The sequence below is a fragment of the Watersipora subatra genome, chromosome 9 (genome assembly GCF_963576615.1).
Source record: "Watersipora subatra chromosome 9, tzWatSuba1.1, whole genome shotgun sequence".
Lineage (NCBI taxonomy): Eukaryota > Metazoa > Bryozoa > Gymnolaemata > Cheilostomatida > Watersiporidae > Watersipora > Watersipora subatra.
This window is the reverse complement of record NC_088716.1, coordinates 57643367-57669776: the sequence shown is the minus strand read 5'-3', so window position 1 is coordinate 57669776 and position 26410 is coordinate 57643367.

Genomic DNA, 26410 nt, shown 5'->3' with positions numbered 1-26410 from the left:
CAATTATTCTACAGTGGCCAAAGTAAGCAATTATGATTTGAACGCTGTATTTCTAACCTATAAGCATATCCCATAGACATAGAAAATTCAAATCACTTTTGATTGCTATCAGACTGCAAATCAGCAATATTTCCCCTACATCGCCGATTGGCTTGTCATGCATGATCAGACAAAAGTTTGCATTTTCTCATGACTGGCTACACCTTACCTTAATGCCCAGTGTTGCTCTATTACTATTTCATTTCTATATTCATCATATACTGCTCTAATCTTTTACTATATTACATAAATATTATATACACGATCAACACGAAATGCTAATAATACTGAAAATGCTAATAATGAATGAAAATATTACACAAATCGCACCTTCCTTAGGTGCAGCTTCGCAGTTTTTACATCTTTAATCCCTTTTGGCTAAATCAGCTGTGAATCTAATATGTTGTTTGATCAAGTTATACTTTTTAAAACTGCTCTACCTTGTTGGGCCATTTCACCAGAAACTATCTCAGGCTGTAGGCAGATGTTTACAGACAGCTTCTGCCAAAGTGTATCGAAATATGTTTTCACAGAATTTAGAAGAAATTAATTAAAAAACAAAACATTTCCAGCCTTCCTACAAATAAACTATAATATGTAGTTTACTCCCAACCTTTTTTGTAGCACGCATGGCTGCTCATTGCCTATGCAAGCTCAAATACTGATGGCCCAGAGTATGACAGTAAGTGAGAAATTTTCACTATTTTCTAAATAAATTTGTTGTTATTTGATTATACATGAGAAGACAACTTTTCTTCTATATACAAAAGCAAAGTTGTCTTCTCACGTATAATTAGCTAATAAGAACACATTTATTGATACGTGTATATCATATCATTTATCAGTTTATTGATACAAATTCATTAATATGTCGATAAAGCACATTTATTGATACACATTTATCGATATATCGATAAAGCAACTTGTTGGTTAAAAAATAGTTCTAAAATTTTGATTTTAAAAGGAAGTACCTGGTATTTTTTGAAGTTGGCATCGTAGCTTCAAAGTAGGTAGATTTTAAAAAGTTTTAAAATTTTGACATAAAAACACAATCTTTCTTCTCTTTAAGAAAAAGAACATTTACATCTTGTGCAAGTGTTAATCTGCGCATACTGGCAGACAGCTAGTGAATAATGTTATAGGAAAAACATAAATGTGAAGTGAGATGAGGTATGCATATGGTACATAGACCTATTAACTATAATTAATATAGTTAATAGGTCTATGATATGGTACATAGACCTATTAACTGTACTGTATAGTTAATAGGTCTATGATATGGTATATCATGTATGAAGCTTCAGTTTGAAGTCTTTAATTTGAGGAAAGTAAATAACTTAATAGAATATAAAACAATAGGCAGTAGAAATAATGAAATACAACTTGCATAGATATGACAGTACTAAGCAAGTGCTCTGTGGAATACAACTTGTATAAATATGACAGTACTAAGCAAGTGCTCTGTGGAATACAACTTGTATAGATATGACAGTACTAAGCAAGTGCTCTGTGGAATACAACTTGCATAGATATGACAGTACTAAGCAAGTTCTCTGTGGAATACAACTTGCATGGATATGACAGTACTACGCAAGTGTTCTGCTCATTCCTTTGTTATCAGTAATAAACGTGCTATATAGTCAAAATGTTTCTAGAAGTTTGCTACCAGGAGCTGTGTAGTACGGTTCAGCAAAGCTTTTGTGTATGGCCAAGAGCCGCATAATGCGGCTTTCGTAGACTTTGTACAAAGCGCTTCTGATTAGTAAATAGGTAACTAATTAACTTTTGGTATCTGCACTTAAACAAAAGGAAATTTTTTTATGGTTCATGTGGTATAAAAGTTATAAGATGTTATCCGCAGCCTTGTCAAATCTTATGTTTTACTAAACATGTAATTATGTCCCGGTAAAGAAAACAATTTGGTAGCAAAAGATTATATAGTACACAGAGTTGTGTACTATAGTGTTGTGTGCTATAGTGTTGTGTGCTATAGTGTTGTGTGCTATAGTGCTGCGTGTGCTATAGTGTTGTGTGCTATAGTGTTGTGTGCTATAGTGTTGTGTGCTATAGTGTTGTGCATTATAGTGCTGTGTGTTATTGTGCTGCGTGTACTATAGTGTTGTGTGCTATAGTGTTGTCTGCTATAGTGTTGTCTGCTATAGTGTTGTCTGCTATAGTGTTGTGTGCTATAGTGTTGTGTGCTATAGTGTTGTGTGCTATAGTGTTGTGCATTATAGTGCTGTGTGTTATAGTGCTGCATGTGCTATAGTGTTGTGTGCTATAGTGTTGTCTGCTATAGTGTTGTGCATTATAGTGCTGTGTGTTATAGTGCTGCGTGTGCTATAGTATTGTGTGCTATAGTGTTGTCTGCTATAGTGTTGTGCGCTATAGTGTTGTGTGCTATAGTGTTGTGTGCTATAGTGTTGTGTGCTATAGTGTTGTCTGCTATAGTGTTGTCTGCTATAGTGTTGTGCGCTATAGTGTTGTGTGTAATGGTTTTGTCTGCTATAATATTTGCTACTAACACTGCTTAATATATAACTTCATTGCATGTTGATATCGTTGAGATTAAAACAGGCTAAAGATAGTATCCTATTTTACAGAGTGTAACACTGATGAGGCAGTTACCATAACAGGCACAGCAGGCAGTCTCATTGAGCCTCAAAACCAGAGTTTCTACGACCCTTTTACTATACGAACCTGCAAGTGGGTAATAGAAGACCACACAAACAGAGATGTAGTCTTCTTCAATATCTCTGAGCTGAGTTTTCCAGAGGGAGTTTGTAGCTATGTGACAGTAAGTGTACATCCATACACTGTCAAACTAGCAAAATTAAAAACAATTAAAACAAACTCTGCTACGGGTGAATCTTTGGAGATTTGGAAAACTATAGTTTTACAAAATTGTATTTATAAGGCAGCGAAAATGTAATAAATGAATTTTTCATATTACGCTAAAACTCCATGCAATAGCTATATAGCCAAAACTATATAACCCCCCTTTCTCTAAAAATGTTGCCACCAATATAGGAAAGCTTTTTTTAGAGCTCTGAGTGAAGAATTTCCCAAAGATCACAAACTTTATTCGATATTTAATAGAAACAATTTAAAACTTAGCTATAGCTGCATGAAGAATATTGGACGGATTATTGCAAATAACAACAAAGCGCAGCTATCTAACGAAAAGCCAACAGCAACATGCAACTGTTGAGATAAAGGTACATGTCCCCTACCAAATGCATGTTCGTCCAGTTCTGTCATCTATCAGGCTACAGTTATGACCAACGAACCTGATGCTACCAAACAGACATATGTTGGCCTGACAGAGGGCTCATTCAAGAAAAGATATTGCAACCATCGTAGCAGCTTCAACAATCCATCAAAACGAACTTCAACAGAACTAAGTAATTATATATGGCAGCTTAAAGATCGATCCATCCAGTACGACATCAAGTGGAGAGTATTGAAAAAAGCGAGTAGTTACAATAAGACCAGTAAACTCTGTAATTTGTGTATTTGGGAGAAGTACTTCATTCTATACAAACCTGAGCTTGCAAGCTTAAACTCAAGAAACGAGCTTGTGTCAAAGTGCAGGCATTCAAATAAGCACTTAATTTGTAATGCTGTGATATGAACCAATTAAATTGTTGTATTGTATGTAGCTGGCTTTTATCGTTAAGCTACTCGATGTGTTTTTGCGTACAGTCATTTGAGCTTCAAATCATTTTAATTTTACCTGATGAATGGTAACAATCATGAAACTTTAAGTAGTAAAATGTTTTAAAAGTTTTCAGTTTTTAATATATTTTATATATATATATATATATTTCTCAAAGATTTTAATGGCTATAGCCGGACATACCAAAGGAAATAAAACCCATAAATATATATATGCTAGCTGTGCCTACTGGCGTTGCCCGAGTATTAAAAATCAGCTTATAAGCAATGAGAAGTAAGGAGAGTTGCTTGCCACTTGCTATTAGTCTGGCACATTGCCAATGGAAAATTTTAGCAAGCTCACTAATAATAGCTAGGGCTTCTAATGATGGTACGCCATGACTTTGGGTCATGGATATTGCTCCTAAATAGCGACATATATGCCTAGTGAGTCTATCAATCTCTGTGGCCGAATCAATACGGCGTTGGACTAGTCTGAGATCAAATCTTCTTTGGTACGAACTCTCTGTTTCAAGATTTTAATAACTATAGCCAGAGAGGCACACTTACGGATGGACACACCAATTTTGAGAAATATATAGTTATATAGATATACCATTAATGGGCAGTTCATAATTTATTTTTATAGAAAATTGTTCTAAATATGGTACCAAGAACGGGGCAAAATCAATAAATTAAGAGATAAATAAAAAGGTAGTGGCATTTTTTGTCATAAACGAAACAATAAAAATTTTTGAAAGAAAAACTGAAATTACTACATTTAGATATACAACCTATTTCTTTGACAAAAAATCAAAACAAATAGCAATGCAATTATTGAATACATTTTGGATATGTGTAAAACAAAATCATCATGCCATGGAAATCTGGAACTTATGAATTTTAATATATCAGTGATGTAAAAAAATGAGTTAAGACATTTAGTATTTTGTATCCAGCAATGTTTGTAATATAGGCTAACATATCTAGCAGCTGGATAGCATCCATTGTTTTAAACAAAATTTGGATGGTATAATTATAGATGGTATAATAGATAGTAGCTTTTGTGTCCATGTTCTTGCAGTGCCTGAATATTAAAACAGAAATACATTTGGTTGGCTTTGCGTATCTGTTGATCAATCTATAGCATCAACAGTTCAACTGCCACCACTGAACTAACCCAAGAATAGCTAGTTGAAAATAAAAATAACACGGCTAGATATGATTACTATCACATTTGTATGTGCCGGTTCGATACCGCAGGAATTTTAGTATTAGAGCGACCCATGAACATGTTTTTCTATGCTGCTAACCAGGGAAGGATGGAGTTCTGAAAATTCTTAGTAGGTTAAAAGCATGCAGTAATATAAGCAGCTGTTATGTAATCTTCAGTTTGTTCTGGATTTGTAGGCTATAATATTAAGATTTTCAACAGTGGGCAACAATATTGCTGAATACAATGTACAGTTATTACAACACATTGTACTAAATTAAAAAATCACAATTTGAAACACGTTCAGCAGCACTCAAGCTGAGCTGATTTACCAGTTCAAGATGAATTTACACAAAGTTTTAGATTTGATCAGAAAATAACAAATTTTTCCGGTGTTTATGGTGATCTGGCTGGCAGGATGTTTCAAAATTAAAGTTGATAAAACTTAATTTTAGCTAAAACACTCAGAAAAAAATAAGTGCGAATGACATCACTAGTTGCTATCCTTGCTATAATTGATATCAGCTATTGCCTTCAAGTTGTAGCATTATGTGTGTCTATTCTGTTGGTCTCTTTGCAACTATAGACATCGCAATCACACTTGATCTGAGCATTTTAACCACGATCAAGTTTTGTAAATTTTAATCTTCAAACATTCTTGTCAGTCAGATCATCTCAAACATCAAAAACAATTGCAAATGATAGAAAAATACCGATACTTTCTAATAGAATTTACTAAAATTTTGTGCAAGATCATATTTAAACATTTGTCTGTTCTGTAGTAGTTTCATTGCCATCTCGACATAATAACATTTGCAGCAAGTACTAAATGAGATTTAATTACTCTGCAGATAAAAGACAACAATGCTGCAAGCTATTCTGAATGGGTGAACTCATGTGAGAGCATTTATGATTCAACATTGATTCGTACTTCCTCCAATTCAGCGTTTGTGACATTTAGCTCAGCGGCTACAGATTCCTCAGAAACCAATCTAGCAATATCCTGGTGGTTTCAAGATGGTAAGCTTAGACTGTGTACCATCAGCTTACATATATTATACAAGATGTAGTCTTTGGTCTTAGAAGCTGGAGTGTTGGGATAGTACTAAGTACTTAGTCATAGTACTAAGGTCAATATTTGGGATCTTGAAAGATCGCAAAGTTGGGAGTTGAGATTCTCAACTCAATGAAGGTAGCACTAAATCAGATATACATTGTTGCAAAGCTAGCTAACTGTGAACTTAAAATATGCTAAAAATTTTTTGTTTGTTTCTCAAAGTTCATTTTTCAATGTGGGGAGATAATATCGAAGCTATGAACAATTTTATTTATGCAAACTTATTTACATTAGGCTACTTCAGATTCTGTAAGCACGCCTCAGGTTTTGATATTCAAGAAAATTCATTGGCTTTAGTAATAGTATGACCTTTACATTTTGTTGGTGCACACGCTATCCGAACGCTTGGGGTGTAGATATTATTTTGGATCTACTGGATTTCTCAAGCGACGACCAAGATAAGCTGCTAACAATGACAATGCAAATATTAAATTAACCAGAGCATATAAAAGAGGCATGTTAACAATACGGGCTGTGCTTCTTGCAGAACAAAGGTATCTCAATGAGCAAAACAACAAATTTGTAAATAACAAAATACGGCAACTAGTGAGTATTGCTTGTAATGATTAATAACCAGATAATGAGTTAATTTATGTTATTTTTTTACGTAACTCCTTGAGAGAACTTTATGAGAAGGTTTGCAGACCTGCTTAATAGTTCATCATTAGCAGCTATTCAAATATACATTACTAAATTGAAATTCTACCGTCTTGTAAAATAATTCTAACATTTTAAAGAAGTCGTTCGCAATAGTAATTTGACAGATTTTTTGTTTGTAGATAAACTGATTTCGCATGCAACAAAGTTAACAATGTAAACACCTATCTCGCTCAAAAGAGTAGAAATCTGATAAGGAAATTTTGCTAGTAGTTTCTGGCAGTAGTACTGAATTTGTGCCGCTCTGGGATTTCCTGTCAGCGGATAATATTCAAGCGATGACTCACCATGGCAGTTGCTCATATAGCCTTTTTGAGGCTAATGAAATATTCATGAATAAATAAATACGATGATCTGGTATCTTAGACATGTCTTGACAAACTTTGTTGAAGGTTGTTTAAGGGTATTAAGTGTATGGATTACGAGAGAACCCTCAAAGATGAACTCACACACAATTTTGGTAAACTTTATCTGATAATATCAGTATTTTTCTATCATTTGTGGTTGTTTTTAATGTTTGAAGGTGATCTGAGAGCCAGAATGCTTAAAGACTAAAATCGAAAACAAACCTGGTTTCATTTAAAACGCTCAGAAAAAGAATATGGGTCAAAATGACGTCACTAGTTGAACAGCTGTCCGTTTCTCTCGTTATTGATGTCAGCTAATGTATTCAAGTTGCAGCATTATGCGTCTTTTTCTGTCAGCCTTTCTGCTGAGGTGCTACTAGAGACCTACAATCCCTCTTCCATTTGAATCTGAGTGTTTGAATTTAATTGCAATTAAGTATTGTCAATTTTGATATGGAAACACCCTGGTACTCAGATCACTTCAAACATAGAAAATAATCATAAATGATAGGAAAGTACTGACACTTTCTTATAAAATCTACTTAAGATTTGTGTAGTTCATTTTCAAGTCTGTGTTGTTTAAAAACGTATGTGTATATCACTTCTAAATCACTTACCGTGAGGGTTTGTTAGTTTGCAGTGGAGGTCCATACTACATAGATGATGCTGACATCAGGGCATTCAGCTCGACTCCGGCACCTTGGTATGAAGGTCGGAAAAACTGCTCATATAATCTTACCGCTGACACCGGTTATATAAGAATTACGATTGTTAAATTTGAAACGGTGTCTAGCAGCTGTAAAACAGGTTACTTAGAGGTGAGTAGCTGATCTTCATACTTAGGAATGCTGTACCCAAATTTCTGTAATTAAAAGCTTGAAGTGCTCTTATATCATATTAGGGTACATTCAGCCACAATACCTTAGATATTTGTATTATTTCAGAGCAATCAAACATCTATGAGAAGCCATTTGGAATACATGTATAAATGATTAAGGAATAGAAGGGAATATTCCTACGTGTCAAGTTCATGTCTCACTTATCGCCTTTTCAGATAACGATATTCTGTTGTTCAGTAATATTCTGTTATCAAGTAATATGCTATTATTCAGTGATATGCTGTTATCAAGTAATATGTTATTACCCAGTAAAATGATGTTATCCAGTAATATGCTATTATCCAGTAATATGCTGTTATCCAGTAAAATGCTATTATCCAGTATTATGTTGTTATCCAGTAATATGCTATTATCCAGTAATATGTTATTATCCAATAATATGCTGTCATCAAGTAATATGCTATTATCAAGTAATATGCTATTATCCAGTAATATGCTGATATCCAGTAACATGCTATTATCCAGTAATATGTTATTATCCAGTAATATGCTGTCATCAAGTAATATGCTATTATCCAGTAATATGCTGATATCCAGTAACATGCTATTACCCAATAATATGATATTATCCAGTAATATGCTGTTATCCAGTAATATGCCCATATCCAATAATACGCTGTTATCCAGTAGTATGCAGTTATCCAGTAATATGCTGCTATCCAGCAATATACTGTTATATAGTAATACACTGTTATCCTGTAATATCCAGGTATCAAGTAATATGTTTAGTAGCATAGTATTTGCTAGGAAGACTTCTTTATATGGTATGGTCTCAGAACAATCCTTTGCTTTAGTCTAATGACATTCTTTCAGATAGCCAATGCGCTGGATCCAACAGAGATCTGGTTCAAATTCTGCAGGCCTCAGAGGGATAAAAGTGTCTGGGGAGCTGGAGTCTCTGCCCTGGTCACTCACTACCAAACGGCTGACAACAGTTCTTTTGAGATAACCATTGAAGATTCAACAGTTAAAGGTAAGGACGTCTCCCGCACCTTCACTTCAAAAACTTTGTTGAACTTCAGAAAAGTTGTTGTTTTTATGGCAGCAAACAAGTGAAGAGATAAAATTGTTCGATATTAGTTTTAGTAAGAAATAAATGATTATATCAAAGACTTGACTAGCTCTATAATTAGGCAAACAAAACTTTAGTTGGGTATTTTGCAAACCTTCATTGGAGGTCGTTGTAACTTGCTTAGTTACATGTATCTAGAAGCTTTGTGAAGACTGATATTACTTGCCAGCCATATGAATTCAATTGCAGGCTTGACCAAAGCTCAGAGAGAAGGTGTCATAATTGGGTCATCCTTAGGGTAAGCACTAATATCTAATTGATAAATATTTGTAACCGTGTCAAGTAATGAGTAGTAACAAAACTTTCTGCATTAGGAGTTCTTATTTTAAAATCATCAATTTGAACTAGTTAGTGGTTCCCTTCGTGGGTCACTTGCAGAATCTGCATGTCATAACTATCTGCCATGTCGGAGATGAAAATATGAGTTTAGTACAGAGTAGACATAACAATTGTATTTAAAATGGCAGCTAAAATATGTCTATCGTATCATGTCTACGCATCAGCTGAGTTCTAAAATATTTCATTAATAAATATTTTGGTCATCATTAATTTTCCTACTATGAAATCCGACTACAATAAGTATCATTGTTAACTACTGTCTGATCATGAGGACTCTGATTCTGTATCTATTATAAATGCTGCCAGTGCTGATGAAGATGTGAATGCGCATGCAAAAACAGGTTTGCAATTTTAGATTTTTACTGCCAGTTACATGCAGTTCACTACCATTAGATTCTTTCATAATCCGTAAAAAACGTACCAAGTACGTATTGCAAACTGCGATTGGCAGGTTTTACATTAGGCAGGTACTCCAATGGGCAGGTTTCATACTGTCAACTGTTTAGGAAAATTGTAATAATGTGAATCTACATTGTATGTATTAACGGTTAATAAACAGTTGTATAGTTATTATATTACACTGTTATGTTATTGTAGCGGTGCAGTAGTAATTCTCCTTATTATAACAAGCTGCGTTGTTGTCAAGAAAAAGAACAGGTAAGTTAATATCATGACAAAATCTTTTGATGCTGTTATGTTTACCACTTAGATTTCTGCTGAAACTATAATCGGTTTTCTAAAATCTCGCTGTCTATCAGCTTTTAAAGGTGCTCTGTTAGCTGGAGTCTGTAAGCATAATAAAGCACAGTTTGGTTCACACTATGCAAGCATGGAAGTCATTGCAATGTATGTATATATATACAGTATACAATGAGGTTTCCATCGGCAGCCATTAATCTTAATTATCTACCGAACTGAATTTCTGCCTAGTTAGCATATTAAATTAGTAAAATATATAATATATATAAATATGTAAATTTATAGTATTTATAAATGTTTATATTTATAATATATAATATACTATTAAATAATAACTCTTTTAGCTGATAAGTTTTGTATTCAGAGTACCTAACTCAAACTGGCTTCAGTCTGAATTTCTAATGCATTTAACGTATGATCTGACTTTACTAGTTAGTTGAGTACAAATAGGCCTATATGTCTGCAGAATGATGAAACAGTCAAATGCTGTTGGTTTACAAGCAGGAGGGATGCATCATAGACAAATGCTTGATACCGATATAGAATCACCAAGTCATAGAGGTAAGCAAAATCTCTCAATTGATGAAATGAAAATACTGTGAAAAATGAACTGTTATAACATGCTTATAGCTATCTCAAATATTGATAATAATATATGAATATATAACATACCTCTATAAATTATCTTATACTTATAAGATCTGGTCTACTAAGCAAACATTACAATAAGGAAGGTATAGCTAGTACTTTCACTCAAGGTTGATCTCGTCTGGGAGAGGTTAGTATTGGACTAGGACCACCTACTGAGACTAGTCTCCTACCCTAGTACACTCTATGGTAGTAGTTGTTTTTGTAATAGGACAATTATATCAGCGATCAGCACATGAACTAAGGTTACAAAAAAAAAGAATCATTATTAAAAACCAAATCAAGTGATGTAAAACCTTCAAAAAGTAGGCTCTTTATGCTCTCAATGGTTGAATATTACAGAACATTTGATTAGGCAGGTGTAGACTTTTCATCTATATTTGCACACACTGTGGTACACAGTCAAGTTAGATGTTAAGTACACTCCAATTAAACTGCCAAATTGTTATACAAATGTAGGTTTGGATCTTTATATTCAAGTCAGTGTTTCTAAGAGACAATAAGCTGAGTTGACAAGTTTAACTCAAACGTCTGTTAAAGGCATTTTGTTGGAACTGGTGTGTTGTCGCATCTTTAAGCAAATATTATTTTTTCTAGTGATCAGTTCTGCAGTTCCTCGTTCTCCTTACTATAGGTATGCTTATTGCATTTTAACAAACTAGCAGTTATTTAAACTCAAATGTATTTTACCGAATACTTTAAATAACAAAGTAGAAAAATGCTTGGTCGCTTACCTCCATTGTCTGTACAGTGACAAGAACTTTTTGGCCTAAATCTTTACCGGTTTATTTCGTTGAATGATACGAACACCACTCTAAACTTCATTGTTAAACTTCTTGCTCAGCCAGCCAGCAAGACTGCTTGCTCCTCAAAAAATCATTTCAGCAATATCTTTTCTATCAGTAATGCTTGAAATCTTTATGACCTTTCATTCTAAATAATTACTGAACCAGCAATGAAAGCATAAAATCTGCATTGAGCGCTGCAGTAAGCCAATACTCAAGTCCAACAGTTTACAATGCAGGGCCTTTGCAACGATATAACTGCATAAAATCTTTGCTATCGACTGTAGCAGGTCAGGTTTTTAGTAATAAAAGCCCTAACAAATTGATAGCAGAATGCGCATTGAAATTTAGTTTAAAACAGCATTTCTTGGTTTTGCTATAATTCAATAGGTTTTTTAAGGATTCTACAAAATCTAAGAGTATGTCACGTAACATAGGTTTAATAGAGCGATATTAACTGTTTAGATGTACACTAAAGTTGCATGCACCATTGTAGCATGCATATAGGTCAGTGAAAACAATAAATTCTCATCAACTTATATTCTGTCTATGATAATCCTTTATACGAGTACTAGGTAAATGCCTGACATTGCCCGGGTAATATAAAGGGTAATAAAAGCAGACTTTTCATTCCAACATTTCAATTGCTATAGCTGCACAGACGCCAAAAGACGGACAGACAACAAAATTCCAGGTTTATTTATATAGCCTACATGTTTATGTATAGATATCACTAGATTTACTGCATTTGTGTAGTAAATAGATTTTCATATAAGTGCATCTTTTTGAGTAATGTTATAGAATGGTAGGGAAAATTATATTTGTATATTTTGTTGTACTTTTTGTTAAGCTTTTGTTGTAACAAAAGCTAGCAAAGAGCCGACCATTTATATATCGACCTGAATTAAACAACTTTTTGTATAGTTAAGAAGACATTTTTCGCTCATGCGCCAAAACAACAAAACAACCATTCAACAGTCTATTATTACTGTCCACAATAGGGTCTCCACACATCATGATCAGCTATCAGTGGGATGTACAAAAGCAAGTCTTACAATTCAAGGAAAGACTTTCTCAAGCAGGTTTCCGAGTTTGGATTGATGTCGAACAAATGCATAAGGGTAAGTTATTAATTAATTACAATCATCCACCTTTGAATAGGTAGTCCGATAAACCTCTGAAATTTTATAGAAGCAAATTGGTGTCTTTAAAAAAGGCTAAAATACAGTTTGCGGTAAATTGTTAGATACATTCAGTAAAATGGATATGGTATGTAATTATAATTGCTATACTGTCAAGCAACTTCAATACATTAGATTTTAAATTTACTTTAAATTATATCTGCATTAGTCTGACCTGTTTCAAGCTTTTTTTGAAAAATGTAATATGGCAAAAGTTAAAACCATACTGTTGGTCTCAAGCTCTGTTGCATTATTAGAAAAACTTTGATAAGATTATTAAAGGTTGACTTGCAACAAAATTCCCATTACAGTTATTTGGTATCAAAACATTTACCATGTCTTACTCTCATGTGTTGTAGGTGCAAAATATGTGGAAATGTGATTACAAGCTCTTAAAAGCTTAAAAACGAACAGTTAATCGCCGCCATCACAAAAAAACGCCTTAGATTGGAATATCTTTCCAAAGCAGCTCACAAGGGATGTAATTGAACACGATGACTTCTGTTTTACACTTTCATGCAACTTCATTCATTGAAATATTTTCACAAATACACTTCACGCATCCAATAAAAACCATGTCTATTGTCTTTACGCGTTTATTTCATCATCGTTGTAATGCTGTCACTTTGAGCACTGATATCTCAGAACCTACCATAAAAATTCGTTTAATTTTTTAACCTTAGCTCTTACCATATCATCCTCTGATAAACATGTTGACCCTGTTGGTCACCTGCGATAATTGAAAATGCTGCAGAAATTATTTGGGCTGTTTAGCAGGATGTATGGGTCACATGATCAGATTACGACTAGATGATTAGATCAAGCCAAAACAAAAGTGTAAAATAGCAAGCGCTTATACTTGATACGGGCTTTTCGGTAAAACCCGAAGTGTTTGTCATAAACTAGTGCTATGAGATGTTTTATATTGAGCTTTTTATTGGCCTTTCAATTCTCATGATAGCATCATGTGTCAAAGTATCAACCAAATTGTTTGAGAGTGTCATCAAAATAAAGAGATTTCACACTACGGCGTTCTCGTGATGGCTGTGATTAACTGTTTGTTTTTGAGCTTTTAAGAGCTTGTAACCACATTTCTACATATTTTGCACTTACAACACAGCAGAGTAAGACATGGTGAATCTTTTGATACCAAATAACTGTAATGCGAATTTTGTTGCAAGTCAACCTTTAAATATTTTATTCCAAAGCAGCAAATTCTCTTTTATATTGTAGCAACAGACACATTTGATGCCATGGCACACGCCGTAGATAATGCAGCAATTGTGATTCCGGTGCTCACCTCCAAGTATCAAGACAGTGTAAATTGCAGAAAAGGTAAAATCTTGAAGGGGTTGAGTTTTTTCTTTGTGTTTCTATTAATAATGATGAGGTCTGAAGGAGCATAATTTAAGGGATGCTAAAAATTGATTCGTAAACACTATCATATCTTTTAATTTCAGAAATACAATACGCAGACAAAGCGGGCAAGCCGATAGTTCCTATAAGGTTAGAGAAGAAGTTCAAACCTTCTAGATGGTTAGGTTTTCTCTTGGGAAACACTCTCTGGCATGATTTCTCTAACCCAGAAACATTTGAAGAGAGTTTCAACAAATTTTTTCATGCCATACGTGAAAATGGAGAGGCAGCCTTTAGAACAGAATTTAAAGAAGGCAGCGACTATAGTGATGAAGAAGACGAGGCCGGCGATGAAGCAGGTAAAAAAATTCAGCTCAGCAATTTATTTAAAAAAGTTACACTTAAGTCTTTTTTACTGACCATCATTTCTTTAAGCACAAATGTACAACTGTGCAATTGTATACCTGTAAATTTGTACAGTCGTACAATTTTACGATTGTGTCGATTTACGGCTGTACATTTGTACAACATTACAATGTACAGTTGTACAAATGTACAACTGTACAGTTGCACAATTGTACAACTGTACAGCTGTATAACTATACAACTGTTGCTGAAAACCCATTTACAGATTCTGGCCAGACCTACTCATGTGGACCAACAATCTTGAACAGATGCAAACAAGATTTAGAATTTTGTTTAAAGATTACTCTTTACTCTCGAGGCTATAAATTTAGATTGTTCTCTGTTTGATGATTTCTATGCTGCTACAATGGCTGATAAAAAGACCAGTGTTTAACATAAAAGTTAAACTTTTGCGGCAACAAAATTAAATTTTCATTTTTTCAGTCTTCAAGCAAAACGTGTTATACAGCATACCCAGATCTGATTTCAATAACCTAATTATATGTGATTTTGTACTTTCAATCTTAGAGCTAATTTTGAAATTTAGTTAATAACCCTATAAAATATTGTCAAATAAATGATGGAGTAAATGTGTCGCATATTTAGATGGTCAGCCTTTTAAATATTTTACTTGCAAAATAGTCCTCTATAGTTTTGCTTTTTATGTAATAACATTTTGAACACGATGTTATGGGTAAAGCCATATACAGATTTTCCAGTAGTATTTAGTTTATTGAAATACTGGACAAGTCTGTGGGGTTGAAATATTAATAACAGTTGTACATGTAGCTAGTTTTAAATGGAACAGTTAAAAGATCTCAACTGTTTCCAGGAAAGGGATATAGACAGGATTTTTGTCCCATCTTCTGGATAAAAAAACTTTAATTATTTAACCACACAAGCAATGAGAAGCAGTTTTTGTAAATATGTTTTTCTACTTACATTCAGCTTTTTGTAGATTTTGTCTTATGCAGAATCAAATTTTTCAACTCCAAGTTTTTTTAATTTAGCCTCCGCGACATCGTTACTTTGCTACATCCTCAAAGTGTAGCTAACACTCGATGAAATAGCAAAAACTATGAAATACGCTCAATGATGTTTTGTATTGTTGCTTAAAAACAAGCATAATTCTTTTATCCTTTTTGATTTCATGCAATTTAATATTATATGCTGATTATTTCACATTTTAAAAGTCTATTACAAGTTGTCTGCCCTTGAAAGTGGAGTTCTACACAAACCAAAAGGAGACAATTCTAGTAAAAATAAAAAGAAATAACCTTGAGACTTGTTAATCTAAAACTTAAAATGCCTATCTCAGTAGTGAGCCTGTATTTGGATACTTTTATTCGTAGATTCATCTGCCAAAGCAATATAATGATGTTGTTGCTTAACAGAGAAAACATAAGAAAGGAAAAAGGAGAGAAGGCAAAAGCATTTTGTCTAAAATAGTTTGTGCAGAAGAATGTATTACTACTAATAAGTTTCTCTACTAGTTTACTAAACAAACACAAGCTACTGTTAGAAAGCTGCTCATTTCAAACTGAAAATGCCAGTTGGACTATTATTCTTATTATTACAACTATTGTTACTGCTATTATTACTTTTACTACTGTTTTCTTACTGCTAGACATGGTCCAATAGAATTGAGGTGCTTTGTTTTTACTTTTTGAAAGCAAAAAATTTTTTACTAAAGAAATAAGTATAGGCTTTTTGAGCAGGTTTTTGGGTTTTTAGGAAATCAATTATTATGCTGACTATTATATTATTATGAAATGTTATAGCGACAAGGTAGTTGATCTTCTTTTTTGTTCTCTTTGATTGTTTCTAATTTCAACCCTAGGACACCATAGAGCAGCATTATGTTATTCCTGACCTTATTCTAGAGCAGCTTTTGTTTATTTTAAAAATGTGTGCCAAAGGAGAAAGATAATTTTAATAACAGCTATGCAAGAGATAGAAAAAGGTGTCAAATGAAATGAAATGTCTAATTGTCTTACACTGGCAGGATCGTATTTGGGTACTCTATGTTTAAATATTTTTCTCATTTAAGAAATCTGCAGCCATGTATCTGGAGCTAAATTTAGAATTAATTGCGACATTCATGGGCAAATACAAAATAAAGTATTTTATGGCAATAAAGCTGTGCAACACTTGAATTTGAATGCACTAGCCGAATTGAATGCGAAAGAAACAGGCAGTCATGCAACCGCGTGCATTATTTTGGGCAAGTTTGGGCATGCCTGTTTCTGCTGAGCATTTTAGCTGCTATCAATTTTTTCGATTTTAAACTTGCAACATTTTGGCAGTCAGATCGCCTTAAACGAACAACATCTCAAATGATAGAAAAACACCAAAACATTTGTGATCACATCTACTAAATTTTGGCACAATCCAATCTAACCATTTTGTTATGCCATTAGAAATACAGCAATGATATGAACAGTATAAATCAATGTAGAGATCTTTGATAAATGCAAATGGTCATTTTAAACAGCAATATATGCATAAGGCTGCTCAAACAAAAAGTAGCTCAGAGTTTATCTGAAGATCTGTTTAACAGATGCAAACACAACAACGGTAAATGTAAGTGCATGGAAATCATTTTACACGAGCTGAAGATCATGCTCTAGTCCATTGCTGTGTGCTCATGCGTGCTCATGCGTGTGTGTGAGTGTGTGTGAGCGTGTGTGAACTTGTAAATGCATGCAATTGGGGACTCACACCAGAATTTAACAGACAAATTGGGGACGTTCGGAAATTGGGGACGTCCCCAATCTTTTAAACCCTTTTTTCTTATAAAAAACTAAAAAATATATAGTTTAATCCAACTCCCGACAAAATCTGAGCACTGTCCCCAATTGCCTGCATTTGTACGAGAACATCTGTGAGTGTGGGTGTGTGAAAAAATATGTAAGTCCCCATAAAGTTTGCTAAATTCTCACACACATTTGACCTGTTTCCATTTGTTAGTAGGCAAATATTTGCGGAGTTTTCTTCTCATAGAATCTTTTTACCTAACAATTGGGGACATATATTTTATTGGGGAGCTAATTTCTATCTTGTAAAAACTCACAATATTTGCGAGTTTCTACAAGAATGAAATTACAAGAGATGAAAACTCACAATATTTGTGAGTGAAAAGTCACAATATTTGTGAGTTTTTATCTAAAATGTAGCTTTGGAAGCAAATTGAGAGTTTACACTATTTTTAAACTTATGTTTAGCTAAAGGCTATATTTGCTCTTCTGCATTACAAATGTATTTTGTAGTTTAGCATTCGCAAAGTTTTTTTTACAATATAATGTATTTGGTCAGCAGTTATACACGCTCAGCAGAAATTTGAAAGTGTGTCTCGTTTGCTTCCTTCAATAGTTCAGGCCTTTAATAATCTTTGAGAGCTCTTGTACTTTTTCAAATATTCTCACATATGCATCCTTCTTTACTTACTAGCTATTATTTTTAGTATGGTTGTAGTTTATACGCAATTAAAAAAATTTGCGCTTTATTATTCAAAAGAGTTGTTTGAATTCATTACGTACATTTCTTACATAAGTTATAGCTGCAAAAAATCTCAGGTTAATTTCACATAGTCTTAAGCATAAGATCTCTGTACATGTACTTTCTTGACTTCAAATATTGATCCATTGTATGTCTTTGCAAGAACTTTACTACATCATCCTTTCTTGATATTTTTAGACTGAAGAAAATATTAAAATAAAACATGTAGCCTCCAATGCTTTCTCTAACTCGTTTACATTTTTCCTGTATCTATGAATAATAATGGTCAAAATTCTGATTTAAAATATGTTTTAAAAGTTAACTTAAATGTCTGATAATTTTGGTTCAAAACATTTACTGTAAAACAAACATTATTAAACCAATTTCAAGTGTCTCTGCAAATTTCTAATCTGAGATCTGTATATTGTTAGAATTCAATCAAATCTTCTGTTTTTTCTTTCTCAGACCAATGGTCCATCATTGAACTTTTTTACTATGTAGTATTCTTTCATCAGCTCCACTAAAAACATTCGTTACTACTAAAAGATCAGAGTCAATTACAAAGATTGACAAGGTAGTATATCTTTAGAGAATGAAATAGCTAGATGGAAAATTCTGCCATACATTTATCGCTCCTCATTGAAAATACTTATAGTTGTTTTAGAAAATATATATATTTCATCAAGTTTATATTGAGTATGTTGACAATACCAATCTTTTTATCTAAAGCTTGATTGTAATTTAACTCCTATGCCCCTATGCTTGCTTTTCATGTATGGCTTGAAAACAATGGAATTATACAAGTTTCAAGTTTAATCAATTGCGGTTATCAATGTGTAAAACTAAGCAGCAGTGTCAACACTTAATGAATATATTTAATTCTTTTCGGCTTTTGGATTTTTGAAAAAGTGCTTGTCATCACCTCACTTGTTTTTTTACTTTTGTTGATAATAGTTAACTCATGCTGACGCATTGTAAATATGTTGATGACTGGCATTGCTAGCAGTATAAAACGAGATTCCGCAACAAAATTAATTCAGTAACGTAATTAAATTTGTTGTCTGTTTATGCCAATCGCTTGGCATGGGTGTAAAACATCCTTGCATTCTGCTGTCTTCTCGGTTCTGCAAAGTGGAAGGACTTGAGAGTTAATAGAAAACTCTGTTGAAATTTTTGCCTTGATAAAAGCATTAATAATTGTAAAATCAAAAACGTAGATAAGACATCAGTTTGCTACTCCTGCTGTTTACTACTTACAAACTAAACTCGCAAAGATCAGCATTGATCCTGAGAAGCAATTGGTTCTATTGAATTTATATCCAAATAGAATAGCCTAACGCTGAGTTATCCTTTGTACATCATACATGTGTAGAATTAATAGTTCCTAAAAGTAAATTAAAAAAGTGTCATAATATGTCTATTTATTACTCAACAAAGATTTCATAGACAACTATGGAACTTTTGAACTGAGTTTGAAGTAGAAATGAAGTCATGCATAACTTTTACTAGCATAATTATGAAAGTGTGCACATGAGATTGCACATAAAATTGGCCACCGAGCACATGAAATCGGCAAAAAATTAGGTATACAAAAAAGCAAAGTGTTTTTGCATACTCGCAAACAATAAAAATATTTTTTGGGGTGTTAAATGGGTGTGAAATACTGAACGCAAATAATCGTCAACATGAATGATTTTTTTAATGTTTATTACTACTTGGTTCATGGGAATGCAATAGATTAAAAAATTTTTAATTTTATTGTAGTATTCATCATATATAATTTTAGCTGGATTTCAGTAGTGTATATATGTAAGAGCCTAATACGGTTCAATGAATGCATGAAACTTTGTTTGTTATACGATACAAAGCCAAATGCGCTTAGCTAACGTCTCAGCAAATAAGCAATGCATACTGAAAATCTATATATAAATATCAGTGTCTTTTTGTCTTCTATTGTATGTTCATTTATAACAAGTATGCATTGTTTTAACATAACAATGCGTAACTTACATGACTCTCGCATTAGCTTGATTGATATGATAAGCAAGAATATTGCAATCAGTAGAGAGCTGTAGTAGGACTGAAACAGGCACCGTATGAATTACACAAATATATAAACAGTACACAGAAATAAATGCAGTACGCAAAAATAAAAAACACCTTCATTTAAAACCGTCATTTTTATTACTCGTGCAAAATCGGGCAATCTGCTTGTTTTATATAAAGCAAGAGAGGCTGCTACCTATTTGTAAAAACTCGCAACAACAAAAAATCTAAAGAAGTTAGACCAATATAAAAAAACATTTTTTATAATTAAAACACAAAATAAAACCAAAACTTCTGTTGATCACTAAAAAATACCAAATAGTAGATCCCTGGTCAAAGATTTTCAAAATCACACTGGCAAAACTGCTAGCAATTTCTTGTTAACTGCTTTTTAATTATTCTTGACAAAGTTATTACTTGCGCTGTTTTAATTAAAAAAGTTCACAGGTAAACGTTTGTTTTTTTGCTATTTTTAATTTTGTTCAAAAAACTTTGCAATTATTTTTTATAGATTGCATTGTAACAAACTAATTTTAGATATCAATAGCGATAGGGCAATAATTTAATTATAGTGCTATTGTTATTGTGATTCCTAATTTGAAGTAAACAGTTTTATAAGAATTATTCTATAGCTGGCCATTGACTACTTCTGTTGGAAAGCTTAACTACAGTTTTAATGTTTGGAAAACCGACTCATTTTACTTTTTGTTGGTCATAGTTGCTTGTTTTTTTTAATAGTTACTTTTAAAAACTCTCACAGCATTGGTAAAATTTTCGTGCTATCTGAGATTTGTTTGAGCCAACGTGTTATCGCTTCTCAACCTTTGCCTGTCATACATTTAGCCTGTAGTGTCTTGCTTATGATTATGTAGCATCGCAGAACCACAAGTTAAATAAATAGAACAAAGAAACTTATTCAGTACTGCTGGTCATCTGTAATAACAAGATTATAACATTGGATGCTTTACACACCAAATCAAAGACAAATAAGATATTTACTTCCATAAAATTTGTGCTCAATAGCATATACAATTTACAAATATTCAATGAGTTTATTATTTTCCATTTACTCCATTCTATAATATTCTATTGGCACAAGGCTTTATTGGTAACTAAAAACCAAGCAGATGCAGTGAGTGAGACATGTTTTTAATAAACTAGTAGCTTGTAAATTTCACAGACACTGCAAATAATTTGTCAATAATTTACCTAGGCGCGAGATTTTGAACTTCATTTGCAATATCACCCAGTTAGCCTCAAACAGAACAAATTGTATTTGTTTTGTATTAATGATACTCATGCTCACGTTCATTTTAAATCACATTGTTTTTACTATGCCAATCCTTTTAAGAAAATGCGTACTTATTTGCCAATCTAAATAGCTTTCAAAATGCATCAACTTACTGCTCAGGCGCCAAAGAGTAATGTCATATGTTTTAAATGGAGAAAATAAAGTGAACCACCTGTAATAATCAAGCCGGATAATATTTTCAAAATATTACATCTGTATTGACGTTGCACACCAAGATCACTGTTATCATAAACTATACAGATGTAGATCCATGTTGTCAAATATTTCACATGGAAACATCCTATTTGACATTCGCAAGTATTTTTTATAGATTGCATTGTAGCAAACTAATTTTAGATATCAATAGCGATAGTGCAATAATTTACTTAAAGTTCTATTGTTATTGTGATTGCTAATTTGAACTAATCAGTTTTATGAGAATTATTTTATAACTGGTCATTGACAACTTCGATTGTAAATTTTATCTACAGTTTCAATGTTTGGAAAACCCATTTAATTGTATTCTGTGTTACTGATAGTTGCTCTTTTTTTCAATAATTACTTTGAAAAAGTCTCACGGCATTAGTGAAATTTTGATGCTGTTTGCGATTTGTCTGACCCAACATGTTATCGCTTCTCAATCTTTGCCTGTCATACATTTAGCCTGTAGTGTCTTGCTTAGGATTATGTAACATCGCAGAACCACAAGTTAAATAAATAGAACAGAGAAAATTATTCAGTACTGCTGGTCATATACAATAACAAGATTATAACATTTGATGCCTTATACACCAATCAAAGACAAATCAAATGTTTACTCTCATGAAGTTTGCCCTTGGTAGCATATACAATTTACAAATATTCGATGAATTTAGTATTTTCTGTCTACTTTGCTCTACAGTATTCTATTCCGCGCAAAGTTTTATGGTTAGCTAAAATGCAAGCAGACTCAGCAAGTGAGACATGTTGTAAATACTATGGTGGCTTCAAAATCCCCAGACACTGCAAATAGTTTTTAAGAATCTACCCAGGTGCCAGGTTTTAAACTTTATTTGCAACATCACCTAGCTAGCCTCAAACAGGAAATATTACATTTGTTTTGGATTAATGATAGTCATGCTCACGTTCATTTCAGATCACATGATTTTCACTAAGCCCATTTTTTTAAGGAAATGCGTACATATTTGCCTATCTAAACAGCTTCCGCAGTGCATCAAATCACTGCATAGTTTCCAAAGAGTTATCACATGCATCTTAAATAGAAAAAATAAAATGAACAAAAGCTAACGATCAAGGCAAATCATATTTTTAAAATATTTCATCTAAATTGATGTTGTTCCCATAGACTACTATTATCATACGCTATACTGACATAGGGCAATATTGTCAAATGATTTATTTGATAACATTATGAAAAACAAAACGTAATATGGAACACAAATTAATTCTTTAATTGGACTATCGAATTTACAAAGAGTTGAACAGTTATATTTTAAAACAAATATGAAGGGTATTTCTTATGAAACCTCCTTCAATTTCTCAAGAGAAATTTAGTATTTTGACAATTTATATGCAATTTAACCATGAGCAACTTATACCGGAAGAAAATTATGATAGACAATAGAATTATATCACCCCCAACTATGGAAGGTTTGAAGTCATGTATTTACTTATTTGCTTTAGTTTTTAATTTAAATTGCAATTGGAAAAATCTTTTAAACCCAAAATGCATGATTCTCAAAGTTGATTGTTGGAATATCACACTCACAAAGTTTTTTTCTTTTGCACCACATTAGATAGTTTGGTTGATGCACTGGCTTGCACAGCAAGAACTCTAATAGTGAGTGATTATTGCAAAGTTGTTTTCTAGTGCCGTTGTTTTTCTAATAATTTTTGTTTAATATCCGTCGTTTTGGTATACTTTCAGTGTTGGTAAAGAATCTCCTGACCAAGTAAATATTATTACTTTCCACTTATTTTCTGCTAAACATTAAGCAGCAAGGGTCCAGGTAATCATTATGCAACATCAAACAGCAACAAGATCTATTAATAGAACAAAGGAAATTATGCAATACGGTTACTTGCAGGCAATAATAAGATTATATGGTTTGCGACTTTTACACAGTCTCTCATCCAGAGAAGAAATTTTTTCTCTTAAGATATGCTCTCCATAACATACTACACTGAAAAATATTTAACGGTTTTAATTACATTGCTAAATTTATATGAAGCAAGAGAGGCTGATAATTGCTTATAAAATTCACAATAATAAAAAGTCTGCAGGATTGATACCAATTTGCACAAATATTTCTGATAATTTAGACACGAAGTTAAACAAAAACTTGTGTTGAGCACCAATACTTACCAACTGGTAGATCCCTTGTTGAAAATTCGCAAAAGCACACTTGCAAAATTGCCTGAAGATCCTTGTCAACTGTTTTTTATTACTGCTGACGAAGTTATTACTTTTGGTCTTTTACTCAAGGAAGGTCACGAGCCAAAATTCCTGTTTTGTCAATTTGTAATTTTGTTTAAAAAACTTCACAAGTCTTTTTAGAAATTGCATTGTAACAAAATAATTTTAGATATCAATCGCAATAGTGCAAAAACCTACTTATTGTTCTATTGTGATCGCTAATTTGAACTAAACATCTTTCTTTGAATTATTCTATAGCTGGCCATTGACTACCTTTGTTGAAAAGCTTACCTATAGTTTTAAAGATTGGAAAACTCATCTCACTTTACTTTGCGTAGCTCATACATGTATATAGCCACCCCTTTTTTTATTAATAAATGCTTTGAAAAAGTCTCACAGCATTGATAAACTTTCTGCGCTGTTTGAGAGTTTTCTGAGCCAACATGTTTATCACTGTTGAAACTTTGCCTGTCATACATTGAACATGTCTTGTTCTGCTTATGATTATGTAATATTGAAGAAGGATCAATTAAACTTTGGGAACAAAGAAACTTATTCAATACTGCAATCAGTAAAATTCAGCACTGCTCATGCACAATGACAAGATTATAACAGTTTCTGCTTGTACACTAAATCAAAGACAAATAAGATTCTAAACTCTTATAAAGTTTGTGCTCAATAGCATATACACTTTACAAATATTAAATGAACTTATCATTTTCTGTCTACGCAGTTCTATAATATTCTATTCTGTGCGCGGCTTTATGGTTAGCTAAAAACCAAGCAGATTCAGTGAGTGAGACATGTTGTTAATGAAATGGTAGCTTGTAAATCTCACAGACCCTGCAAATAATTTGTCGAAAATCTACCTAGGCACAAGATTTAAAACTTTATTTGCAACATCAGATAGTCATGCTCACTTTTATTTTATATCACATGGTTTCCACTATGCCCATTTTTTTAAAGACATGCGTACATATTTGCCAATCTAAACAGCTTTCACAATCCATCAACTTACTGCACAGTTGCCAAAGAGTTATGCCATGCGTTTCGAATTGAAAAAGTAAAGTGAACAACAGTTAACGGTAAAGACGAATCACCTTTTCAAAATATTTCATATTATTGGATGTTGGTCACTTAGATGATTATTATCATAAACAATACTGTCTTAGTAAAATATTGCCGAAGGTTTCACGTTGAAATGTTATACTTAAAATTTTATTAAATACTTAAAGAATTGGATTGTTACCGTCTATTTTTATTTTTACAAACTTCAATATGAATTAAAAGCCAAACAGGCATAGCAAGTGAAATGTGTTTGAAAGGTTGTATTCTGTTTTACAGATTCTGAAGATAATCTGGCAAATACCTACTTAGCGGACAGCAAATCACCTTTAGTTGCAATATTGTCTTTTAGCTGTACACAAATTATATTATATTTGTATTGCATTAGTGTTGTTGTCTTGTGTATGTGTGCCAATTATAGGCTCAATAGTTTCTATCATGCAAATATTTGAAAGAAAATAAATATATTTTAATACACCTAATAATTTTCGTACAAGAATTGGTAAAAATCCCAAACTAATAGGTTAAATGTCATACACACCCATGATAATAATTCCAAATCCGAAATGAGGATATATTATCACAATGCTATTTCTATTATTTGGTTAATGGGTCCCACTTTGGGTTCACCCACAGTTGAGAGGTTATTTTTTTCATTCAGATTTTAGGCATCTGATCACAACAGCTCTGATATGGTATATGACTGTGCGTTATCTTACAATAATTGGCCAATTCCCCGAATCAATTGTTTCAAATATCACAAGCTTGTGATGAGATTTCTACCATCTGTTTGACATATTGCCCGAACTGGCTTTCACATAGTTTATGACTATGTGCTCTCTTTAAATGACTGATTAGTGTGCCTAAACAACTGTTTGAAATATCATTTGCACCTGTGGTGATATTTTGTCATTAAACTTGAAACATCTCATACCATTTCTATTAGGATTGTTGATGACTGCAAATTCATTCATAAAACTTAAATATATATATAATATATAATTAAAAAGAAAATATATATATACAAAGTTGCAAGGTTATTACATGAGCTTTTTTATAAAGAAAGTTCTCAGGCCAAAGTCTTTGTTTTTGTCTATTTTTAACTTTGTTTGAAAAACTTCGCAAGTATTTTTTATAGATTGCATTATAACAAACTAATTTTAGATTTCAATACAAATAGTGCAATAATTTACCTATGGTGCTATTGTTATTGTCATCGCTAATTTGAACTGAACAGTTTTCGAGAAAAATTCTATAGCCGGCCATTGACTACTTTTGTTGGAACAATTACCTACAGTTTAGTGTTCGAAAAAACCATCTCATTGAACTTTTTGTTGCTCATAGTCACTTTTTTTCTTAATAATTACTTTGAGAAAGTCTCACGACATTGGTAAATAGTAAGTGCCGGCTGATATTTGTCTGAGCCAACGTGTTATCACTTCTCACTATTTGCCTGACATACATTGAGCATGTAGTGTCTTGCTTACAATTATCGAAGAACCCCAAGTTAAATTTAGAGAACAAAGAAACTTGTTCAATACTGCTCCTCATCTGCATTAACAAGATTATAACATTTGCTGCTTATACGCCAAATGAAAGACAAATAAGATGTTTACTTCCATGAAGTTTGAGCTCAGTAGCATATACAATTTACAAAATTTGTTAATATGATGGTAGTTA